Here is a 9,867-nt window from a genome sequence, read left to right as displayed (position 1 = left end):
ATCCAGCCAAATTAGGAAAACCTGAGAAATTTGCGTACCAATCCAGAACAAAAATAATCAGATCAAAATCACGTTTCTGTGAATTATTAAAACTAATTTACTGGGTGCAAAAGTTTCTGATTTTCAGCAGGATCAACACAACTATCACTGTAAGCTATCCCAAAAGTCTTACTTGGCACTTTATTGAAATAAAAGCTATAAAATATGATTACTATAGTATCTGAAACATGTGAACACACAAAAACAGTAGGGGTAAATATTGTGTTGTCTCCCAACAAGTGCTTTTTCTTTAATGCCTTTTAGCTAGGCATGATGATTTCAATGATGCTCACATAAAAGATAAGAATTGAAACATAATGGGAGCATCATGAAGAATATGACTAGCACATTTAAGTCTAACCCACTTCCTATGCCTAGGGATTTTGTGAGCAAACAACTTATGGGAACAAGAATCAACTAGCATAGGAAGGCAAAACAAGCATAACTTCAAGATTTTCAACACATAGAGAGGAAACTTGATATTACTGCAACTCCTACAAGCATATATTACTCCCTCATAATAATTTTCAGTAGAATCATGAATGAATTCAACAATATAACTATCACATAAAGCACCCATTTCATGATGCATAAGCATAGAATTTTTATTACTCTCCACATAAGCAAAATTCTTCTGATGAATAGTAGTGGGAGCAAACTCAACAAAATAACTATCATGTGAGGCATAATCCAATTGAAAATTAAAATCAAGATGACAAGTTTCATGGTTATCATTATTCTTTATAGCATACATGTCATCACAATAATCATCATATATAGCAACTTTGTTCTCATAATCAATTGGAACCTCTTCCAAAATAGTGGATTCATCACTAAATAAAGTCATGACCTCTCCAAATCCACTTTCATAATTATCACAATAAGATTCAACACCCTCCAAAATAGTGGGATCATTACTTCCTAAAGTTGACACTCTTCCAAACCCACTTTCATCAATATAATCATCATATATAGGAGGCATGCTTTCATCATAATAAATATTCTCATCAAAACTCGGGGGACTAAAAATATCATATTCATCAAATATAGCATCCCCAAGCTTGTAGCTTTGCATATCGTTAGCATCATGGATATTCAAGGAATTCATACTAACAACATTGCAATCATGCTCATCATTCAAAGATTTAGTGCCAAACATTTTATTGCATTCTTCTTCCAACACTTTGGCACAATCAACGGAATCCTTATTTTCATGAAAGACATTAAATAGATGAAGCATATGAGGCAACCTCAATTCCATTTTTTGTAGTTTTCTTTTATAGACTAAACTAGTGATAAAACAAGAAACAAAAATATTCGATTGCATGATCTAAAGATATACCTTCAACCACTAACCTCCCCAGCAACGGCGCCAGAAAAGATCTTGATGTGTACTACGCAACCTTGTTCTTGTAGACGTTGTTGGGCCTCCAAGTGCAGAGGTTTGTAGGACAGTAGCAAATTTCCCTCAAGTGGATGACCTAAGGTTTATCAATCCATGGGAGGCGCAGGATGAAGATGGTATCTCTCAAACAACCCTGCAACCAAATAACAAAGAGTCTCTTGTGTTCCCAACACACCCTATACAATGGTAAATTGTATAGGTGCACTAGTTCGGCGAAGAGATGGTGACACAAGTGTAATATGGATGGTAGATATAGGTTTTTATAATCTGAAAATATAAAAACAGCAAGGTAGCAAGTAACAAAAGTGAGCGAAAACAGTATTGCAATGCTTCGAAACAAGGCCTAGGGTTCATACTTTCACTAGTGCAAGTTCTCTCAACAAGGATAACATAATTGGATCATATAATAATCCCTCAATGTGCAAAAAAGATTCACTCCAAAGTCACTAATAGCGGAGAACAAACGAAGAGATTATTGTAGGGTATGAAACCACCTCAAAGTTATTCTTTCCGATCAATCCATTGGGCTATTCCTATAAGTGTCACAAACAACCCTAGAGTTTGTAGTAAAATAACACCTTAAGACACACATCAACCAAAATCCTAATGTCACCTAGATACTCCAATGTCACCATAAGTATCCGCGGGTTTGATTATACGATATGCATCATACAATCTTAGATTCATCTATTCAAACCAACACAAAGAAATTCATAGAGTGCCCCAAAGCTTCTACCGGAGAGTCAAGGCGAAAACGTGTGCCAACCCCTATGCATAAGTTCACAAGGTCACTGAACCCGCAAGTTGATCACGAAAACGTACATCAAGTAGATCATGTGAATATCCCATTGTCACCACAGATAAGCACATGCAAGACATACATCAAGTGTTCTCAAATCCTTGAAGACTCAATCTGATAAGATAACTTCAAAGGGAAAACTCAATCCATTAAAAGAAGGTAGAGGGGGAGAAACATCATAAGATCCAACTACAGTAGCAAAGCTTGCGGTACATCAAGATCATGCCAAATCAAGAACACGAGAGTGAGTGAGAGAAAGAGAGAGATCAAACACATAGCTACTAGTACATACCCTCAGCCCTGAGGGTGAACTACTCCCTACTCGCCATGGAGAGCGCCGGGATGATGAAGATGGCCACCGGTGATGGATACCCCCTCTGGCAGGGTGCCGGAACAGGGTCCAGATTGGTTTTTGGTGGCTACAGAGGCTTGCGGCGGCGGAACTCCCGATCCAGGTTTCTTTTTGGGGGTTTATGTATTTATAGGAATTTTTGGCGTCGGTTTCACGTCAGGGGGTCTCCGAGTTGGCCATGAGGTAGGGGCACGCTCCCTGGGGGTAGGGCGCTCCCCCCACCCTCGTGGATGACTCAAGACTCTTCTGGCCCAACTCTTTTGCTTCGGGGGGCTTCTTCTGGTCCATAAAAAACCTCCATAAATTGGTAGGTCAATTGGACTCCGTTTGGTATTCCTTTTTTGTAAAACTCAAAAACAAGGAAAAAACAGAAACTGACACTCAGCTCTAGGTTAATAGGTTAGTCCCAAAAATCATATAAAATAGCATATAAATGCATATAAAACATCCAAGATGGAGAATATAATAGCATTGGAACAATCAAAAATTATAGATACGTCGGAGACGTATCAGTGATGTGGTGCATCCTTCCATCATCCCCATGGAATCTACACCGACACATCAAGCACCACATGGACCTATGACATGATCTTGAGCACGCGCCACTGAAACCGAGGTGAAACCACTCCTACTTGAGATAGATATGGACATGAATGGAACTTGGTTGCTACCTCACCAAAACATGGTATGTATCATTAGGTACGAGGACGAACTCCGGCAATAGGTTAGAGAGTAACCAAAAGGCCTAGGAGAAGGACCACAATTCCCAAGAGCTGACCGGAAATGGCAAGATGAAGAAAAGGAAGCGTGGAGAAACTGCACTACTGGACAGTCCGGTCCCCACAACAGACAGTTCAGTCGCATAGAAATTGCACTACCGGATAGTCCGAGCCCCACAACGGACAGTTCGATAGCACCCGAAAATGCATTTGGACTCATTGGACTGCCCAGTCCTTACCACTTGACTGTCTGATCTGCCCAGTTTTGCTACAAATTGGGCTAAAAAGCCCATGTAACCAACGAGGCCCATACCCTTTCGCCCCTAGACTAAATATTTCGTGCTCCTCTTACTTTTTTGGGTTAGGAAAGTATTGGTTAGACATTGAGAGAGCTTTTCTCATCTTCTCCCTCCTCTTGGAGATCAACACCTCCAAGGAGTGGGAAGAACTTTACCCTAGTGCTATTTTCCTTGAATTGTTCTTGTATTCTTGTGGATCTCATGTGTGCTACTCTAGTGGATGTGTAATTGGGTTTGTCTGAGTGATTTTCCCCTTGTGTTCTTGTGAGTTCATCCATTTTTCCCCTCCAAGTGTGAAAAGATCTCCCTTAGGGTTTCACCCTACAACATCTTGCTATCATGAGCCATGGTTGATTCACATCTTGGAGTCCCTACCCCCCATATTCTAGCCTAATTTTGTTGCCTTTTGTCCCAATTCTAAAATTCCCACAAAAAATAGCCCCAAAAATTTTCTTGCAATTTGTGGGATCTAGTGAGATTTTGTTGATTTGGTCCACGAATTTGTTTTTGGCAAGTGGATCTACCATTTCCCCAACCCCCAAAACCACGCCCACCACAAAATCCACCCAATTTTTCTTTTACCCACCAATTTAGAGCTTGAAATCATCCATTTCCGTCTCAAAAGTTCCAAGTTCATGCTTTCCCAGCCCGCACCGGACTGTCTGCACCCCCGTAGCGGACTGTCCACTCGCATCAGGAGCAAACTGCTCATGGACTGAACTGTCCGCTCTCCATATCGGACTGTCCGCTCCGATCAGAAGGTTTTCGGATGAAGACCGGACTGTCCGTTACCCAGGACCGGACTGTCCTCTGTTCAAAAACTGCTTCGTCCGATTTCTTGTTTTCATCATAACTTCCACTCTTGAAGTCCGTTTTTTGTGTTCTTTAGCTTGTTTTGTAGCTATTGACATCCCCCATCCTCTTAGATCATTACCACGACCATTTGCTTCCATAATAATTTTCACCATAAAAACACCCACCTTCCACATTTGTCGGATTTTGAGTTGCGGTTTCCGTTTCCTAAGGTGTTTCGACTACATAGGAACGGTTTGACATCGACAACACCGCCATTCATCATCGCCTCGGAGTCGACTTTGACGAGCACTTCATCCTCATACCAACCGTAAGCAAGGACGGTAACCTCGACGATAGTTTCTTCATACCCTTGCCATTACCTTGATATCTCGAGCCATTTTGCGTCACTTACCCATCGAGACTAGCGAGTTGAGAATTGCCGGGCCACGCTATTGTGCACCTTAGTGATATGCCTACTCCGCATAGCTACATTGAGCCTGCAATCATCTTGCTATCATCACTTTGCCATAAGTCTCTCCCGTGTATATCATACATAATTGCCTCATAATTTCCTCACAAATCAAACATCATGGCATAGTCAAAAAAAGAGAAAGCAAAAGCTTTTAAGCAAAATAGGAGAAACAAAGAGCTTGTAAGTAATAGCATCGAGCCATTTTGCATAGTTACATCATCTTGGTCAATACATACATAGGATACTTGGGATTGAAGACGACACGTTTCTCTCATAGGTTGGTGCACAAGTGTATCTAGCCCATTTGAGCAATCGAGCTAGCGTCTCTCTAGAATCCGTACAGCAAGAGCATTTTCCTTGGTTACACATTTTGAGCTCACTCCTTGGTTGTGCGGATCCCATCTATCTTCTGTGTGTGTGTGTTCCTAGTGATATCCTTGGGTTTGATCTATTTGCCTTACTTGCAATTTTGTGAACCTTCTCAACATTATCCATATCTTGATTAACATTTGCTTGAAATTTTGTGCCACCCATCCTAACCAAGCTCATCCATAAGCTTTACTTGTGTAGGTGTGAGAAACAAACTCGGTACCAATTCTACTATTGTAGCATTACATTGAGTTATACTCGATACATCCTCAATCTTCGGAAAAGGTAACTTTGGTATTGTTCTCTCACTTTCCTACTCACCACCACTTGCTTGTGATGGATAGGCAATGCACATCATCTTCGGTCTTAGACTGCATCGAGCGACTTGCCATCAACATACGACACTATGAAGCAAGGAAAAGGGACTACATCAACGTCAAGTTGGACGCACACATGGATGACATCCGACACGTGTTGGGAAACTACAAGTCTTCTTCCCCTTCATCATGTTCAAGATGGTGATGCTCAAGTGGCAAATCTTCAGAGCGGCCGTCCGATGAAAGTACCATGCGGCACCGTCATCATCTTCGAGACGACCGCCAAGATGCTCGCAAGCCAAATGTGAACGACGACGAAGAGCGCCATCGACTACAACGACAACGTCACCACCAAGAGGAAGCTACGACTGCCACCACCACTCTGGCAACTTCGCCAAGTGTTATCAAGGCATCTTTGCCTTTGGACGTACGACATCTTCGCCTAATTCCCACAAGTACGCCTACATCGACATCGTCAAGTCATTGGCAACCACCACAAACGAGGGCGACACTTTCGTCTTCGGAAGCCCCTCAAGGAGGATGTCCGAGCATGGGAAATTCCCTTCGGTCATGGAGAAGATCTACGAGGTGTCACATCTTATGGGCCTCATACAAGAAGACGACAAGACGCTCGAGCAAGGGCCACCCCCTTTGACCACGACAATGAGCACAAACCTCTCCAACAACATGAAATGGCGCCCCAATGGGACTCTTACTCCAAGTCAAGCTACGGCACCGCACATGTGTGACACCCAAAATTTTATTTGACCTTTTCAAAAATTTTATTTAACTTGAGGGAGGTGTTTTAAATTTTTCTTCAAAAGAACCCTCCCTTTCAAAATATTTTTTTATGGCAAGGGTTTTATTTGGATTCACCCAAGACTTGATTTTGGTCTTGGAGGTTCTTCCTTTTTTTTATTTTGGACTCAAACCAAAATGCTTTTCACTTGGGAAAAATGCCTTTTGAAAATTCTTTGAAATTGCCCTATGGCTTTTGGAATGATTCTTTGCCCCTTCCAACAAATCTCTCTTGCCATGACCTTAGTGCAAATCCACTCTCACAAACCTTTCCTCATCTTTGGATCATGATTTACTCCAAATCCAGCAAGTTGGACCTCTCCATAAAAATTTTCCCATTTATTTCTTATCAAAACAATTTCTGCCTTCTATTCTAGCTCTTGGAGATTTACAAAGGAGCTACCATTTCTGTTTTGATTTTTGCCCCCAAACCAATTTCCCTTCCTAGTCCTTTGAACCCTCAACCAAGATCCATGAAGATCCACTGGTCTTCAGTTCAAACTTTTCAAACTATACTTGCTGCAAGTTTGGACCAGTTTTGCCAAATTTGATGAAATTCATTCAAATCTTTCTCCAAAAATTCTGAGAAAAATCAGGCAGCCTCTGGGTGCATTGAGAGGTCACCTCACCAAGTCCCAGCCCCAGGAAAAATTTTCTTCATACCAAATCATTTCGTCGAACACCTACTGGACACTGTTTCTATAAGGTTCAGTCAAATTCAATTAACAGTGTCTGAATCACTGTCGTTTTCTTTAGTGTCTGTTGTCGATCTCGCCAGTGCCCGGCGTCGCCGTGTTTCCTGTCCCCCCCCTTGTCCTCTGCACCGCACGAGCGTCTGGATGCTTGCGGGCGTCGGCGACGAGCTGGAGGAGGTGCGCCGCCCCGTGACCGACGCCAGCGGCGGCTTTGCGGCCGCCAGAGAGAGGCGCAGCGCAGACGGCGCCACCCAGCGCCGCCCAAGCCACCAGAGATCGCCGCGTGGTCTTCCACTCCCCAGTGCGCGCTGCCACCCTCGTCGTGAACCGCTGGGCGCGGAGCGCGCTCTCTGTCGCCGTCGTGCCCGTGCGGCCACCCCACCGTGGACCGGCGCCATTACGCCAAGACCGACCAGGACTAGCGGGGGAACGGCACCAGTACACCTCACTGATGCTGCCTGGCCACCTAAACTCCTTCCAAGCCGCTGCCTCGCCGTAATTGCTCGCCGGAGCAACCCCGTTCACGGCCACCCCCTCGAGCCACCTATAAATAGAGGCCCTGAGCTCCAGCTAGTACCCACACCACCTCTGCACTCCACCAAGACCCTGCCTAGCCACTGGAAGAGCCCCTAGGGAGTCTCCTTCCTCGACTCCGGCCGCCACGACCCGCCACGGGATCCGGCTCGATTCGCTCCCGTGCGTGCACCTCTGCCTCCCAGCTCTTGCCAGTAGCTCCCTAGTGCATCCCTCCTTCTGACCCGCACTTCAATTCGAAGTTTGCAGCACACCACCGGAGTTCCCCACCATCGCCCGAGCCGCCGTCCGCCGGAGAAAGTGTCGCCGTCGACGCGGTGCTCCCCGACGCCCAAGTCCACCACCCACCGACGCGGAAGGGCACGCTGATACTCTTGGTACACTCCGATCTCCTTGACTCGCCGTGGTTCGACGCCGGCGACCTCCGCAGCCTTCGGGCGCCGGCGAGGTTTTTCAAACCTGACATGTGGACCCCCACGTCAGCCTCTCTTCTTTCACCCCCGAAGCATTTTCTGTTGGCGCCTTCGGGCGGAGTACGTTTTCTCTGTGGGCTGGCGCGTTTCTCTTCGAACCATTTTCTGTTTTCTCAGTTAGGCCCCTGGAACTTCTCTGTTTCATTACAGATGAGTCCCTGGACAGAAACCCTTATAATTTTTTAATAAAAAGTGATTTTTGAGTGATTCTTTTTCTGACAGTCTTATAATTTTGTCTAGTTTTTTTGGGATTTATTTGGAAATTTTTTGGAACAACTTTTATGCACGCATTGGTTTTCACGTTAGTATGCCTTTTCGCTATACCGTAGGTTCCGGAAGAGGTGACGGAGCCGCGAACTTCGCCGAGCTAGACTCCGACTTCTCCAAACCAGGCAAGCATGTTTGAACCTTTGATATGATAGGTGTTTTGCATGTTTGCGTGAAAGGTTGTGCGTGGCATATGAGTATCGGTGAGTATCTCGTTGCTTGTGAGGCAACTACCCGTGTGTTCCAAAGTTACTGTGATCTCTGATGAGAGATGGCCTAGTCATGTGGTGACATGAAGGGCAGTAAGGTGGTACTGTTGTAGCATGCCAGCCTTGCGTCATCCGATAATCCCCGACGTTAACGCGGACGGAGTCACGTTATCGTTCTTCCCCCTTCCGTGCTACCACTTGTTTTTTGCCAGAATGCGGTTTAGTAAGTTGGTAACCTCTTTCTGTGTACACACCAAACAGAGGGGCCGGGATGATGGTTCCATGGCCCTGGATTAAAGCCAGTCATCCGGTCAGGGGGCATGGGTGTTTCCGGTTGGGACCGAGAGGGGGGCACCCCTTAGAGCGCGCGTATAGAAATTTGATCCCATGCTACGCGAGGTTGTAGCCTCCCCGTCTCAAGGTTTTTCTTGAACGTTGCCGAGGGTGATTCCTGGCTTCGGATTGTTGAATGGGTGTGTACTGGTTAGATGTGTTTCTTCCAAAACACCGTAAACGGAACTAGTCCCCGTGACTACTGAAATCCGTTGGCTGTGGTTAAAGTACAAACTCTGCAGAGTCAAATCCTTCCGAGTCATCGTATCCAAGGTCAAGTATCGTGATCAGCGTATCCATGTCTATGTCATAACCTCGTGGTATATTCTTCTTTCCGGTAAGTGAGCTAGAGTAGTAATCTTGGCTGAACGTTATTCCTGTGGATGGACTAACCCTGTTGTTTGTCTCATGTCTGATTATTCTCTTGATATGATTTAAAATTCATGAGCTACTAAGTTATGAATATAAGCCCTTTATGTGATGTCGCTCAGACGTCCGACTGTGGCATGTTTGTCTCTTACTTTCAATATGAGCCCTTTATGTGATGTCGCTCAGACGTCCGACTGTGGCATGTTTGTCTCTTACTTTCAATATGAGCCCTTTATGTGATGTCGCTCAGATGTCCGACTGTGGCACGCACTGTCTTTTATTTTCTGTTATAAGCCCTTTATGTGGTGTCGCCCCGACGCCCGACTGCGGCATTATTATTCTTGCAGTTTCCTCTCGAGGAGTCATTCAGACCCTCGTTTGGCACCCAGTATTTATTTTGGGATTTCGGGAGGACTACCGCCCGACTTCTCTGTTTTTTTCCCATGCATTTTTGTCTCTATGTCTGAACGCACTTGTTAATCTGTTCATATGCTTCATGTTTACATTTGTTATATCTTATGTCCGAACTGTCTTGCGAGTACTTTCATAGTACTCACCTGGCTTGTTGATTTGGCCAGATGTTGACGAAGGCGATCTCTTGGATGAAGAGTTTGATAGTGAGT

This window comes from Aegilops tauschii, chromosome 1 (genome assembly GCF_002575655.3).
Source record: "Aegilops tauschii subsp. strangulata cultivar AL8/78 chromosome 1, Aet v6.0, whole genome shotgun sequence".
NCBI lineage: Eukaryota > Viridiplantae > Streptophyta > Magnoliopsida > Poales > Poaceae > Aegilops > Aegilops tauschii.
This window is presented reverse-complemented; position numbering follows the sequence as displayed.